This window comes from Schistocerca piceifrons, chromosome 3 (assembly GCF_021461385.2).
Source record: "Schistocerca piceifrons isolate TAMUIC-IGC-003096 chromosome 3, iqSchPice1.1, whole genome shotgun sequence".
In the NCBI taxonomy this organism is placed as follows: domain Eukaryota; kingdom Metazoa; phylum Arthropoda; class Insecta; order Orthoptera; family Acrididae; genus Schistocerca; species Schistocerca piceifrons.
Window position 1 is genome coordinate 960,092,075 of NC_060140.1, and position 16,926 is coordinate 960,109,000.

Genomic DNA, 16,926 nt, shown 5'->3' on the forward strand with positions numbered 1-16,926 from the left:
TCGCTCGGTGTGTTTAATGTGTAACTGCCGGAAGTTTCATAGATTTATGTCTGTTGGTTACTGTTCAGTTACTGTATTGAGTAGCACATTGTGTCACACAGTTTGCCAATTTCGAGATGGGAGAGTTAGCGGAGGAACGCATCCGCATTAAATTTTGCGTGAAAATCAAGAAAACCTGGCGTGGTTGCAACAGATTATGCATATCCACTATGGATATTTTAGAACCGTGACTATACTGAACGGAAATGAGTTACACAAAACTGCAACCAGTCACTTTTTTAATTATGTTTTATTGCATGAACCGGTTTTCGAACCTTTTCAGGTTCATCTTGAGATTGTTTCAGGAATTTACATCACTATTGCTAGCATAATTCTGGGTTCTGGCTCTATGACAAAAAGATGGAACACACTTTAATGTATAGTTTACTTACTGCGACACTATGGGCGGCTTTTTTTCGGTTAGTGTCCATCCGTCTGCCTGCATTCTGTTTTCAAGTTGTTATATCACTACACACACTCCCACACACTCCCACACAAACTATATTAATTTACTTCCATATCGACACATAAGCTATAGTCATGGCGATACATTAAAGTGTGTTCCATTTTTTTGTCATAGAGCCAGCACCCAGCATTATGCTAGCAATAATGATTTAACTTCCTGAAACCATCTGAAGATGAACCTGAAAAGGCTCGAAAAGCGGTTCATGCAATAAAACAATTATTCAAAAAAGTGACTGGTTGCAGTTTTGTATAACTGCCAAGGGGGAGGTTACCATGGCAAAAAGATTGAATAATCAACGAAAGGATAACGTTCTACGAGTCGGGGCGTAGAATGTCAGAAGCTTGAACGTGGTAGGGAAACTAGAAAATCTGAAAAGGGAAATGCAAAGGCTCAATCTAGATATAGTAGGGGTCAGTGAAGTGAAGTGGAAGGATAACAAGGATTTCTGGTCAGATGAGTATCGGGTAATATCAACAGCAGCAGAAAATGGTATAACAGGTGTAGGATTCGTTATGAATAGGAAGGTAGGGCAGAGGGTGTGTTACTGTGAACAGTTCAGTGACCGGGTTGTTCTAATCAGAATCGACAGCAGACCAACACCGACAATGATAGTTCAGGTATACATACCGACGTCGCAAGCTGAAGATGAACAGATAGAGAAAGTGTATGAGGATATTGAAAGGGTAATGCAGTATGTAAAGGGGGACGAAAGTCTAGTAGTCATGGGCGACTGGAATGCAGTTGTAGGGGAAGGAGTAGAAGAAAAGGTTACAGGAGAATATGGGCTTGGGATAAGGAATGAAAGAGGAGAAAGACTAATTGAGTTCTGTAACAAGTTTCAGCTAGTAATAGCGAATACACTGTTCAAGAATCACAAGAGGAGGAAGTATACTTGGAAAAGGCCGGGAGATACGGGAAGATTTCAATTAGATTACATCATGGTCAGACAGAGATTCCGAAATCAGATACTGGACTGTAAGGCATACCCAGGAGCAGATATAGACTGATATCACAATATAGTAGTGATGAAGAGTAGGCTGAAGTTCAAGACATTAGTCAGGAAGAATCAATACGCAAAGAAGTGGGATACGGAAGTACTAAGGAATGGCGAGATACGCTTGAAGTTCTCTAACGCTAAAGATACAGCAATAAGGAATAGCGCAGTAGGCAGTACAGTTGAAGAGGAATGAACATCTCTAAAAAGGGCCATCACAGAAGTTGGGAAGGAAAACGTAAGTACAAAGAAGGTAGCTGCGAAGAAACCATGGGTAACAGAAGAAACACTTCAGTTGATTGATGAAAGGAGGAAGTACAAACATGTTCCGGGAAAATCAGGAATACAGAAATACAAGTCGCTGAGGAATGAAATAAATAGGAAGTGCAGGGAAGCTAAGACGAAATGACTGCAGGAAAAATGTGAAGACATCGAAAAGGATATGATTGTCGGAAGGACAGACTCAGCATACAGGAAAGTCAAAACAACCTTTGGTGACATTAAAAGCAACGGTGGTAACATTAAGAGTGCAACGGGAATTCCACTGTTAAATGCAGAGGAGAGAGCAGATAGGTGGTAAGAATACATTGAAAGCCTCTATGAGGGTGAAGATTTGGCGGATGTGATAGAAGAAAAAGCAGTCGATTTAGAAGAGATAGGGGATCCAGTATTATAATCGGAATTTAAAAAAGCTTTGGAGGACTTACGGTCAAATGAGGCAGAAGGGATAGATAACATTCCATCAAAATTTCTAAAATCATTGGGGGAAGTGACAACAAAACGACTATTCACGTTGCTGTGTAGAATATATGAGTCAGGCGATATACCATCTGACTTTCGGAAAAGCATCATCCACATAATTCCGAAGACGGCAATAGCTGACAAGTGCGAGAATTATCGCACAATCAGCTTAACAGCTCATGCATCGAAGCTGCTTACGAGAATAATATACAGAAGAATGGAAAAGAAAATTGAGAATGCGCTAGGTGACGATCAGTTTGGCTTTAGGAAAAGTAAAGGGACGAGAGAGGCAATTCTGACGTTACGGCTAATAATCGAAGCAAGGCTAAAGAAAAATCAAGACTTTTCATAGGATTTGTCGACCTGGAAAAAGCGTTCGACAATATAAAATGGTGCAAGCTGTTCGAGATTCTGAAAAAAGTAGGGGTAAGCTATAGGGAGAGACGGGTCATATACAATATGTACAACAACCAAGAGGGAATAATAAGAGTGGACGATCAGGAACGAAGTGCTCGTATTAAGAAGGGTGTAAGACAAGGCTGTAGCCTTTCGCCCCTACTCTTCAATCTGTACATCGAGGAAGCAATGATGGAAATAAAAGAGAGGTTGAGGAGTGGAATTAAAATACAAGGTGAAAGGATATCAATGATACGATTCGCTGATGACATTGCTATCCTGAGTGAAAGTGAAGAAGAACTAAATGATCTACTGAACGGAATGAACAGTCTAATGAGTACACAGTATGGTTTGAGAGTAAATCGGAGAAAGACGGAGGTAATGAGAAGTAGTAGAAATGAGAACAACGAGAAACTTAACATCAGGATTGATGGTCACGAAGTCAATGAAGTTAAGGAATTCTGCTACCTAGGCAGTAAAATAACCAATGACGGACGGAGCAAGGAGGACATCAAAAGCAGACTCGCTATGGCAAAAAAGGCATTTGTGGCCAAGAGAAGTCTACTAATATCAAATACCGGCCTTAATTTGAGGAAGAAATTTCTGAGGATGTACGTCTGGAGTACAGCATTGTATGGTAGTGAAACATGGACTGTGAGAAAACCGGAACAGAAGAGAATCGAATCATTTGAGATGTGGTGCTATAGACGAATGTTGAAAATTAGGTGGAGTGATAAGGTAAGGAATGAGGAGGTTCTACGCAGAATCGGAGAGGAAAGGAATATGTGGAAAACACTGATAAGGAGAAGGGACAGGATGATAGGGCATCTGCTAAGACATGAGGGAATGACTTCCATGGTACTAGAGGGAGCTGTAGAGGTCAAAAACTGTAGAGGAAGACAGAGATTGAGGACGTAGGTTGCAAGTGCTACTCTGAGATGAAGAGGTTAGCACAGGAAAGGAATTCGTGGCGGGCCGTATCAAACCAGTCAGTAGACTGATGACAAAAAAAAAAAAAACTTATTTACATCAAGAAAACGTTTACGGAGACACACCAAATGATGCAGGAAGCCTATGGTGATGGCTGCTTCATCCGTACTCGGTGTTACAAATGGTTTACAGTTCAGAAATCGCCGGATGGAAGTTAAAGATGACCCCCTTTCAGGAAGCCCTTCGGTGTGCCGACGACGCTCGTGTCAGGAACATCAACGAAACTGTGTGCGCTAATCTAAGACAGACTGTCCGGGAGACTGCAGAAGAATCTGACACTTCAGTTGGATTATTTCATGAAATAGTGACACCATATTGGGATGCATCATGTTGCCGCCAATTTCGTCCCATGGCTGTGAAGAACTTTTTGATCGGGTAAATGAGAACGAGATGTTTCTTAGATAATCATAACTGATGGTGAGACGTGGGCCTACGGTTATAATGAGATCAAGTTTCAATCTTCATAGTGGGTTAGGGAAGGCTCTTAAAGACCAACAAAAGCTCGTCTGATCATGTCAAATGTCAAAGCTGACCTCATAGTTTTCTTTGAAGAATTAGTTCATCATGAATTCGTGCCCATCCTCTGTACTCTTCAGACCTGGCCCCTGCGGACTTCATTTTCAAAGTTGAAAACCCCGTCGAAACGAAGATTTGTAACTATAGACGGGATTCAAGAAATTCGAAGACGGCGCTTTGTGCGATCCAACAGACGTACCAAGACTGGTTACGGAAGCGGAAACTGCTGTGGTGACTGTTTATCAATTGTGGAGGAGAGTATTTCTAAGGAGGCAATTCACAGTAAATAAAAGCGTAGAAAAATTTTATGGACTAACTTACGGAATTTTTGGGACTGGCCTCGTATTGTACGATTCGACCAGTTGGCCAAACGGAGACCCAGAATGATGCTCCTGTAAACCTCCCAGATGTTAATAACGCTATGATATGAGGAATAGCCATTTTGTATTTCACTGTTATCATTCACCATCTGACGCTATTCACGCCTCATATACCCTACCATGAGTGGTACCAACAACAGCACTAATTCACCTTGGTGGTCGTATCTGACAGAAGTGCAACTAATCATTCACCCACCCGCCGATGGTGTGTGTACGAAGTGACATTGGCATCCGAATGTTATGTAAGTCCTTGGTTTCTTTGTCGGACGGTGTAATATGTGGGCCGTTGGCGTATGCAGCTCGTAACCAGCTGGTTCTGGATAGTATGACAGGTCGCCAGTTGCTGTCCACTATAGAATTTAGTTCACTGCAGACAATACCCACTGATCTGTCAATATGTTGTCCATAACACCAGACGGGAAACGGGGTAGTTTTACCCGAATCTAAGCACACTACTTACCGCACAGCCTTGACACGGTGGACTAGTGTTACGATCTGACAGCGATCATAAGCGCCTACTTCCCACGTGGCCCTTTCCCATCCTGCTCCCCCGACTGCCACTCCAAAAGGGCGTACGAGGTCTGGCGCACCCAGGTTACGTGCCGTATCTACCTACTCCATTTTTAGAGACTGCAGCAGGATTATCTTTGTCAACATAGTACGTTCAGCTGCTCCCAAGAATACGATAAACTGTCACCGAGGTTATTCGCCATATTATGTGGAAATTAATTCTACATCTACATAACTGCTCAGCGTGGTTGACAGAGGATCCGTCTGACCACGACTGTTTCTCTAGCGTTCCAGTCCCGAATAGCATGTGGGGGAAAAACGAACACTAATCTTTCCGTGCGAGCTCCGATTTGTCAGTTTGCTACTGTATATGACTGTTGGTCGGCGAGCCACTGTTGGAATCCGCCAACTCACACTAATACCTGGGTAACACTTTGTAGGGGTACGAAATGGAATAATAAAGGTTCGGTCGTTGGTAACGCAGGTGTTAAGACGTCTGTTTATTGGTAGAATACTGGGGCAGTGCGCCCAGTCTACAAAGGAGATTGATTACATATCACTCGTGCGACCCATCCCAGAGTATGGCTCAAGTGTGTGGGACCGATATCAGAGAGGACTGACGGGGGGATATTGAACATATACACATAGAGAAGGGCAGCACCAATGGTCACAGGTTTGTATAATTCGTGGTACAGTGTTACAGAGATGCTGGAGGAACTGAAGTGGGAGACTCTTGAAGACAGACGTAAACTATCTCGAGAAAGTCTGGTAGTAAAGTTTCAAGAACTGGCTTTAAATGTACTCTAGGAATACACTAAATCCTCCTTACGTGTCGCTCACATAGAATAATTACTGCACGCACAGAGGCCTTCAACCAATCATGCTTCCCGCTCTCCATACGCGAATTGAACTGAAAGAAACCCTAATAACTGGTACAATGGGATGTACCCTCTGCCACGCGCCTCACGGTGGTTTGCAGAGTATGTATGTAGAAGTATCCCAGTGCCTGTGTTAAGAAGAACGATGCAAGAACAGGCACTGCAGCGACTACAGCCGACGTGTGGAAATTTGGGGGTCTCGCCGTGGGTCGTGCACGGATAACCCAAGTGGTAAGGCGGCCGCTCACGAAAAAGTGGGAAATCCGGGTTCATGTCCCGTTCCGGCACAAATTTTCATTGTTGTTCCCTTACACAACTGATGATTAATTGTATTCACAGCTTTAATACATTTCATTTATTGTCTTACTACTACCATGCTGGTCATTTTTCCCTATGTAGATGTAAGTAAAAATATTTTCACATTCGTAGCAGAATGTTGACAAATTTCGTGAAAAAACTAGAAACAACGAAAAACGCCTTCGTTTCAACGATTGCCATCCCAACTCACGCATCCACCCGTGACTCTCCCCTATTTAGCCATAACACAAGACCAACTACCCTTCTTTGAACTTTTTCGATGTCCTCCAATCCTATCCTGCAAGGATTCCTTACCGCACAGCAATAGTCTAACAGAGGACGGACAAGCGTAACGTAGGCAGCCTCTATATTGTAGCTGTTGGACTATCTCAGTGTTCTGCCAATAAAACGCAGTCTTTGGTTCGCCTTTCCCACAACATTGAGTGACCGTTCCAATTTAAGTTGTTAGTAATTGCAATCCCTGTGTTTCTGAGTTGAACTGGCAGCCTTTAGATTTGGGCGATTCATCATGTAACCAAAATAAACAGACTTTTTGCTACTCATGTCGATCATCTGTTTTTATTAATTAGTGCCACTTGTCTAAATTATTTTGAAATTGGTTTTATGTTATCATGACTTTACTGGACGACAGACAGCATCACCTGCAAGCAGACAGAGGGTTGCCAAATTGTCTCCTAAATAATTTATACAGATTAGAAACTGAACAGAGCCTGTAGCATTTCCTTGGGGAACGTCAGGTACCACTTTCTGCTCGTTTCCTTTCGGGCTGGTAATTACTTCGTTGTCGGGAGTAAGACACAAAATAACAAAAACGCGATATATCGATATTTAATGAGATATCTGAATCTGCTCTCGATATATCGAAAAAATTGTCGATATATCTACGTAAATGGCTATAAAAATATCGGCTGCACATTTAAGCATTGATTTACTATTATTCTGTAAATCAACAAGCTAGGAGTTTACCTATCCCCCTTACAGCAAGAATTAAAAACGATGCATGTTCACGCTTTGCAATAATTACTAGCAATGGTAAATGCATGCAGCTGGCATTATAAAAGTGTGATGGGTCCACCGTTCGGTTTCGTCAAATATCGGATTTCTGCGGAACACTTCATGTCGACTTCCTTCTCTCATTTCTGCAAACGTCAGCGCCCTAGTACTTGTCAAAATCGACCGGTGACGCTAAACGTTGCAATTCGTTGGTAGCGCCGGGCGCCGATTACGTCAGCATTTCCCCCTCACACGTCTCCCACCACCGCAACGACCATTATTCATTTTCAGCTAGCGTTTTTGAAGAATGTCTGTGTGAAAATTGTTTAACACAACTGGAGTGCCGTATATTCACATCGGAAATATTGCATTCACCCCGCACCCTCTAGTGCAATCGGAGTAGTTCTTTTGTGCCACACATACTTGCTTCACACAGTCAAAGAGAAAGACCGGACGTGATGAAAACTCAGAGAGTAGTAAGACTCCACACAGTTAAAGCAAAATTATGCCCTACAACAATCTTAAAAGAAGTTCAAATATTTTGCGGAAATTTTGAAAAAAATGTAAAATAAAAATATTCGGTTCTCGATATTGCCTTTTTACATTGATATATTGGGGGAAATATCGCCAATGTTCATATCGATATTTTTTGGAAGAAATATCGATATTTTACCAACAGCCCTTGTCACGAGTGACGTTACAAACGGCAGATTTAGCCTCGTGTGCTTCAGTCCTACTGTGGCAGGTGTGAATCAACAGGACGCTCTTGCTACCAGAGCTGTGTAGAGAGGCATCAGACACAGAATGGCATTCTAACAGCGTGCACCACTTACGGTGCTTACCTCTGCTGGATATTGCACAACCAGTAAGGAGCTTTACGACTTTGCATAAGGACGAAATAACGGAGGCGGCGGTTCGTGATGACTCAGGAATTATTTTTCCCCACGCTCAGTTTGCGACTGGCTGCTGACAAACTGCATGAGCTACGAAGAGCAATGTGGCAGGATACTGATCAAGGAACAGCCTGTTTGTTTTAGATGATCCAGGGAGTGCAATCCATTGCACTACCACAACTTTTGACTTCCACAATAATCCCGTGAAGACCAAGAAATTTACTGATCAATAAAATATTTCACTAGACTGCTTCCGAAAGGAACTGTTTTACTGGGGCAGACGAGTGGCACATTACAGATGAACCAGTCCGTCAGGCCAGATATTAACACTGCGAAAGGCAAATGTGTGTCACGAAAGTTCAGCTCTTATCAAGCTGCTGATGAAGCGGCCAACCGATTCAGATAATTCTTCAGGGCCACAACAGTGCGTACTGCTAAATGCATTCACGAATAAACACCCTACCACAGCTTGACCTCCACACAAATCCACAAGCGGGCGACTTTAAAACTAACAACCTCGTCGTCGTCGTCGCGAAACAAAACTAGTTTAACATGAATACTGTAAAATTAACACATTGCCTTGCCCAGTTATCGACAATCTTTCACGCCAGAGAACGACCGACGACTAGAAAGAGATCAAGATTATGCATATTTATAAGAGTAACACGGCTGTACTAAATTATATATGTAGTGCACGTCTGTTGTGGGATACTGAACTGAACACGCTTTCCACCAGAAGAAACATGGGACCACCTGTGACGAGTGTTGTTGTTGTGCCCGCTTTTTTCGCACAAGGTTTTGCAGTTAGCAACACACTATAATACAGAATATGTAGCAGTGTACGACTAATAGAATAGCTGTTATACTGGACGGCGAACGTTCAACGAATTATAAAAAAGCCATGCGAAGTATTACTCGCTATTTTTGTTGTTAGCTACATTGCAAATTAGGATCTTCAGATATTGATCACCTGATGACTCGTCAAGTGTGACAACGGTGTCGAACGCAGAGCTCTAAACTTTTGACGTGTGGCCATCAGGGTGATGAAAATCTGAAGATGCTCTAGATAGCTGAGGGGAAACCAGTAACAAACGGCAAGTAATACTCCATCTGTAACGGTTTGTCTTACGTTAATTTTTTAACAGTAGCATGATCGCTTGCAGGCAATGCTTGTGTCCCTACAACAAAACAATAGGACCACAAATGTGGTCAGTAAAGTGCTCTCGATATCTACAGGAGACAATCATCGGTGGAGGAGTGTTGTGGAGTTGCCTGGGGAGTTAAGAACATTATTTTCATGAAGCGCGCGCCAGATGGCAGCTCACTTTAAATAAGGGATTAATAGTTTGTGGTTAATTACTACGAGGCAATAACCGGAGATGGGGGGGGGGGGGGGGGGGAGAGGGTTCCAGGAGTGCTGCAGTGGTCTTCGAAGTGTGACGTAGCCCACAGGGAGGTGTAGCAAATGCGTGGGGTGTCAGTCAGTCTGCGTTTTCACATTAAAATCTCTTGGTTGAGGCAAATTCAGTCCTCCCTTCACCTCTCCAAACGCGGGTGGAAGAGGAATATCGGGTTATTCGTGTACCGTTCGTTGCACTTTTGCGGCGGTTCGCATGTGGCTAGCAGATCAATGGCTAGAGTGTGGTACGTCATCCCTCTGATTACGTTCCGAAACGGATATGCAGCATACCCACGGCTCAAAGCTAGTAACTCCGCACTTAGCGCAGAAACTGCGCGTCAAATTTTTAAAATGTGTTACACAATAGATCTCCGAAGATGATATTGCTGTATATTAACTATGCAAGGGTGGAAGGAGGGAGTGCTATATACCCTTTTTTACTCTTTACTATATCCATACAAAACAGGTATTTACTAGGAAACTGCAGAATAATTTCCTGTAATCTGTGGCAAGCTTTTGACAAGTGGAGGACAAATGCACTGGCTCGTGACCGCCGGAAATTCTATTGTTGGCAGTACAATTACATTTTTTGAATTTGATCATTTGTTTACATTCTGAAGCATCTGTATCCCGTCATATCTCCGAACATGGTCATAAATCTGTACCGATCACCGTTGTTACAATCAAATTTTGGAATGCTGATTGCTTTCATCTGAAAGGTCCAGCACCCTCTTAATGTTCATTTCCCTCTTACATGTGACACTGTGGAAGATCGAAATCTGTAGATCCGATGTCGATACGGGCTAATTTCGAAATAGAAAATATGCTTAAAACTAACTGCTGATCCCACAACATTATGTCAGTAATAGACACCACAATATATTCCGCAAGAAAATTAGTTTTTCGATCAATAGAAAGCGAGGTTCAGAATCGTGGAATAATGCCTGTTTAGCCACGACTTCATAAATCTGCTTTTTTAACGCACCAAATGTTTATGAGTTTATATGTGACAGACGGGATTAGTCAACGTGGGCCCCGCCCAGACTGAAGGAAATATGGAGATACGAGTCTCAGGCCCGCATTACACTAAAACATTGTCAAATGTCCTTTTATAAAAGAAGTTTTATAAATCTGACTGTACTGGAATGCAAATTTTTAATAAGAACATGGTCCCAGTTGTCAAACACTAATTTCTACGACTATCAGATACAGAAACATACGCGCGACAGTAAATTATCGAACAACTTTAAAACGTTGCTGATAAACTACTGCATCCAAGCACGACAGCAATAATGGTCTACTCAAAGTTCACGTGTCCATTACGCCAAAACAAGTACTGACCAAGGCAATAAAGCCGAAACAAGCTTATATACTAAAGTATCAAGCAGCACACCGTCTTGCAATTCTCTGCATGATTTTAGAAAAGATTTGTCGAAGGACTTAGTTTCGTAAGGCCTGTATTACACCAACAGTGGATGACGTCACTCAAATGAGAACATTAGCAAAATAAAATCCGACAAACTAACGAAACGTCCACAAGTATAAGGAATTTTTAGCTGGAAATGATACTGTTATCTTCAAACATTCAAAATTTGAAAATATCAGACCACAACGGAAAAGTATGGATGGACCAAAAACAAAAAGTGAAAACGTGCAAGTTACAGTACATAAAAAAATTGGTCATAATTCGTTGGCTCCAACTCTCAACCAATCCGTCACATTCAAATGTAACTTATGCCTTTGGGCTACACTACAGTTCAATATGCCACCCTCATCCCATGAAAACGCATTGGTGTAGTAAACAAAACAATCCGAAACACCGCTCCTCTCAATTGTTCGCCACCTCCGTTAGACCCATATAAACACTAAACACGATCTATGCCACCAGTCGGAACAATTTAATATTACACACAAAACCTACGATCGACAACAGAAAAATGAAAAACTCTCAGACGCCATCTATGTAACATACGGCCTCATTTGAGAAATACAATGTTTCGCGCCCACTATACTCTTTTACTGCAACTTTAATGTGTCTTACGCATAGTAAATTATTCGATGAGTAGTCTTTGTAGGGACTAAGCATATCTTTCCAATATTGCTTGCATGGGATTTACTTTATAACCTTTCAGTTGCATTTTTTATTTTTGAATGGAATTCATTCCCTGAACATTCGTCACTGAGGAAGAGACATTTGCTCTCGGTGAACTTAAATCGAAAGTTAAAGTCGAAGTTGGTCCTACACGTAAGTTTAGTTTTATCTGAATAAACTACGTAACTGACTGCTACTTTCCACTGAATTCCAGCACTCTTCCTCGATATTCTACGGAGACCCCCCCCCTCCCCCCTTTTCCAGTACAAATTCAATCGTCACTTGCTGAAACCTAAAATTTTCTCCGTATTCATCGTGTGAACTATAAATTTGCCTTTCTTAGCACAGTTCAATGTTTGCCCGCTAAATAGCCGCTTCTCCAGAAGAGGGCCTTCAGAAATGAATGTAAATATTGTTGGCTGCCTATGTCAACAGCAGAAGGAGAAACATTAGCTTAGTTAACTGCAGCCACACTTAGAGAACTACTAAACACGAAAAAGTCGTCATGAGTGCACGATTACGGTAGCATGAAATAGATGTATACAGCAATTTAACTGACGCTTCATACTAGCACTTTCAATAATCGTTACGTATGTGCCGCCATCTGAACAACATTCACTATCTTGCAAAACTATCTGTTCCTTGTAAGATCCTCTACAAGAGTCAGTTTACACCTGTGGGCATTTCAGTAAGGAGCAGTCATGAAATTAGCCGCCGTACTGAAATACTGCGGACCTGAAGTGAGAACGAACTCCAACCGCGAATAAGAAAGCCAGAAACACGGACAGCGCGTGGTTTGCAGCCCGCTGGGAAACGGCGGGATAAATCACTGCATTCCGTTCCGCTGCCGCTTAGCATGCACTCTCTCTTCCCTTTCTCCGCTGGGCGCACAGCACACGTGTGAACGCTATAGAGTTCCGCTAAAATACCAGGCCGCGGCACTTGTAGGGCCGCACCAACGACTTTTTCCCGCCGAGTCTGTGGCAATACAGCGCCCACTGTTCCTGCCTGCAGTCAGCAAGAAGTACCAGGAGAATTTTCTGGAGAAAGTAGGCGAACAGCACACACTATAGGCTACATACGGCTGTTACAAGATCCGGTGAGCTGCAAGCGAGCGGCCTAACAGTACAGCTACCCCCCCCAAGATTCCACTTTAGATGGATAATGCTGGTCACTTAATATTTCCAAGCAAACTTATATTGAACCGCAATTACTGACGTACATTGCAGATAAAATACGAAAGCTCTGTCTTTACTCTAGAGAAGCGCAATGGGGCGCACAGAAAACTCGTGGTCCTAACAAGAACTGAAGAGTGGGCTACAACCCAAGTCGACAATCGTTAAAAGCTACCATACATATAATTGTTTACCAGTTGCCTAACATCACTCGCACACACGAAAACTTGCCTGGTTTTATAGTCACATCCAGTCTTGACGATGAATAACGCTTTCAGACTCCGGCGTTGAACGAAGGTAACTCATGTTTTATTCTAGAATAAAATTTTCGCTCTAGAGCGGAGTGTGCGCCGATATGAAACTTTCTGGCCGATTAAAACTGTGTGCCGGACCGAGACTCGAACTTGGGACCTTTGCCTTTCGCGGGCAAGCCAAGCTTGGGTAGCTCAGTTGGTAGAGCACTTGCCCGCGAAAGGCAAAGGTCCCGAGTTCGAGTCTCGGTCCGGCACACAGTTTTAATCTGCCAGAAAGTTTCAAGCTTTATTTATTGTCCAGTTTAGTGAGAGAAGCCGGTGACTTTTTGAATCCATAGTTATGACGTAAGACGCAAGTGCTCAACCGCTCCGACACGAAAACACTGCTACACGTCCATAACGGCAAGAAGTAATTATTACCACCACAAATTTCTGCCAAGAAATACGCAGACTTCAATAAAAAAAGGTGAGAAACTACTCTCATTGGTGGTAAATATCTAAAAGGCAACCATTCACCCCGTTCCAAACAATGCAAATACGCACCGTAATACCAGAACGTAGAGAATAACCCACTCTGGGAATCCCAACGTTTGATTTTTGGAGGGACTGACGGAATCTGTGCTTCCTTTGCTCGGCGTAAACAGAATGCGCCGACGTCGCGTGTACGATTAAGACAAGACATTAACCGTGCCATGCTGTTGCCGCTAGTTGCACAATAGGGATTCGTTATACGACGGGTTCGCCCGCAGACGAGTAAAGCAAGCGAGAATACACCGACTAGGCTAGAGATTTCACTGGGCGGTGGCCAGGAGTGACAGACAGTAAACGTGCCTACCTTTGTCGGCGTGACGGCGCGCTCGGGGCACTGACTGGCCTGCGACGCTGTCGGACGAACACTGGGCCCTAGCGGCGGCCGCAGAGCCGGTGGCGGGGACCTCGTGACGTCACGGCTGCCGCGGCTCGTTGCGTCACACACCTGTTGCCAGCGCGGAGCCCCCACCCCCAGGGCACGCCGGCTGCGGCGTGCAACAGTCCTATACAAATCCTCACACATGACGGCAGTTAGAGCTATTCTCAGCAGCTTTCTTTTTTTCCCGTGGCTCTGTCGAAGATTTGTTTATTTTTTGCGTCCTCCTCTGTCACGTTCAATGGCAGATTGCAGGTTTTCATACTTCTTTCAGTTCCGTCTGTTCCTTTGTTTTCCGTTACTCCGCTGCAGAACTGGTTGGCAGAAACGAGGCTACCTGAATGTGATGCAGTTCAGTATCTGAAGGTGTTCGCTTAGGAGAAAAAAGAAAAGGCAAATCGAACCTAACATTAAGTGGTATGCAGGCATTCGTTCCAGACGGTACCAACTCTCTTAAGCTCTCCTAAAGAGCGCTACACATGCTCCAACCGTCCGCCCCCGGTAGCTGAGTAGTCAGCGCGGCAGAATGTCAAGCTTAAGGGCCCCGGTTCGATTCCCAGCTGGGTCGGAGATTTTCTCCTCTCAGGGACTTGGTGTTATGTTGTCCTGATCATCGTCATTTTATCCCCATCGACGCGCAAGTCGCCAAAGCAGCGTCAAATCGAAAGAGATGCACCCGGCGAACGGTCTACCCGATGGGAGGCCCTAGTCACACGACATTTATTTACGCTCCAACCGACCGACCGACCGACAAGTTGGACGTGTGTAGGCATTTTTACCGACCGACCGACGAATATTTCTTCTCGGACGGTGGCACTGAAACATTTGCAAAGGGGTCTTGCCTGTACCAAGAATGTTTGGTCACACTGGTTCTGAATTCGTTCAAGTTTCACTGTAAAATTGGGAGACACATCATAGGTGAAGTTTATTTTGGGTTTCTTCGTCCTGTTCCACAGATTTATAGGGTTTCCATCTTTTCCAGTTCTTCTAGGACGGTTTCTATTTTACAAGTTGTCACGGCTCCCAAACAGAATTTAGGGGCTGGAGTGTTCTGAATTCCGTCTTTTGTAGCACGCCATATGTGTTCCATCTTTAAACTAGTCATCCCACTTGATAGAGTGATTATTTCAGGAAAATGTACAGCTTTCTCTTGTCCTACTTCAGTCATTTGAATTTAAGCAATGTTCACATTACTCATTCTCTCAAAAGATGAAGTCATGTCAAGCTTTGAAGCTATTTTTAACCCTTCTCTAAACAACGTGACAATATTACGGCAAGGATAGATTGCTAGTCATCAAACAGTGGAGATGAAGAGTCACAGACAGGTAGCACAAAAAAAAACCTGTTAAACAAGTAAGCTTTCGGCCAGAAGGCCTTCTTCTGAATTAGATAACACACACTCGTTCTACTCGTACACACATGATCAACGTCTCAGGCTGCCGAGGCCTTACTGGGTGCGGTCGTGATCGGGTGCAGCATCACCAACCTGAGACACCGCCGATTCCAGCTCCTGCATGGAGAAAGGCTAGTTGTAAGACTCAGAGTAGTGGGATCTGAAGTCCAGCTTGCCCCTCTCCGCAGTCGCACGGTAGCAGCGAAATGCCAGACCTCGGCTGCCACTGGCTGTGGTCGCCCCACAATGCTCTGCGATGTTTCTGGGCGTTGTCTGGGGACACCCCTGTTTCACAACTGTTGCTGTAGCTAAAGACTGCTTACCAGAAATCTTCTGGGTGGCTTCCCACACTACTGTAAAACAACTGGAACGGATGAGTGTGTCCACGAACGCTTGCCATGACCTTTCCTTCCTCTCCTTCATTACGCATCGAGCTTTCGCTCTCGCAACCGGGAACGCTCTGAGGTTGTCTGCTGTCGGGCAGTATTTAAACTGATGAAGAGCCACACAACTCTCCCAGGTTTTTGACCCGCACTCATCAGTCCACCATGGTACAGGTTGCCCCCTAAGATGATCTGAAGACACAGGGGTGGATAAGTCAGTGCGTGATGGATCCCTCGCGTGTTCAAAACCAGTAAGTTGGCTGAATAGCGTCCAGTTAGCCCTGCTGACCATACACTTCTGTGGCTTCTGTTACACTAATCCTCAATCCTTTAGGTGGATCCACTGTGGGAAGTGGTCACTGGAATAAAGGTCATCAGTTTCTTCCCACTGTGCTCAATCTGTAAGGGCAGAAAAGCAGAAAGAGAGGTTTGTGGCTGAAAATGAGTGGGTCTGCCTTTGTTGGGGATGGACAGCTATCATGAGCTTCTCCAAGACTCGAACTCTGAGGTAAGTATAGTTCCAGCCACATGGTACATTGTTGTTGTTGTGGTCTTCAGTCCTGAGACTGGTTTGATGAAGCTCTCCATGCTACTCTATCCTGTGCAAGCTTCTTCATCTCCCAGTACCTACTGCAACCTACATCCTTCTGAATCTGCTTAGTGTATTCATCTCTTGGTCTCCCTCTACGATTTTTACCCTCCACGCTGCCCTCCAATACTAAATTGGTGATCCCTTGATGCCTCAGGACATGTCCTACCAACCGATCCCTCCTTCTTGTCAAGTTGTGCCACAAACTCCACTTCTCCCCAATTCTATTCAATACCTCCACATTAGTTATGTGATCTGCCCATCTAATCCTCAGCATTCTTCTGCAGCACCACATTTTGAAAGCTTCTATACTCTTCTTGTCCAAACTATTTATCGTCCATGTTTCACTTCCATACATGGCTACACTCCATACAAATACTTTCAGAAACGACTTCCTGACACTGACATCTATACTCGATGTTAACAAATTTTTCTTCTTCAGAAACGATTTCCTGGCCATTGCCAGTCTACATTTTATATCCTCTCTACTTCGACCATCATCAGTTATTATACTCCCTAAATAGCAAAACTCCTTTACTACTTTAAGTGCCTCATTTCCTAATCTAATTCCCTCAGGATCACCCGATTTAATTTGACGACATTCCATTATCCTCGTTTTG

General features: G+C 43.7%; 1 protein-coding gene across 1 annotated transcript in view; it reads right to left on the reverse strand.

Annotated features, from left to right (window-relative positions):
* LOC124789274 (CD151 antigen) overlaps nucleotides 1-13,951 on the reverse strand; it is a 182,281-nt gene extending 168,330 nt beyond the window's left edge. Inside the window, exon 1 of the mRNA XM_047256580.1 lies at nucleotides 13,870-13,951. The gene's annotated coding sequence lies outside the window, so the exon portion shown is untranslated. The remainder of the gene's footprint in view (nucleotides 1-13,869) is intronic.
* Between the last annotated feature and the right edge of the window lie 2,975 nt (nucleotides 13,952-16,926).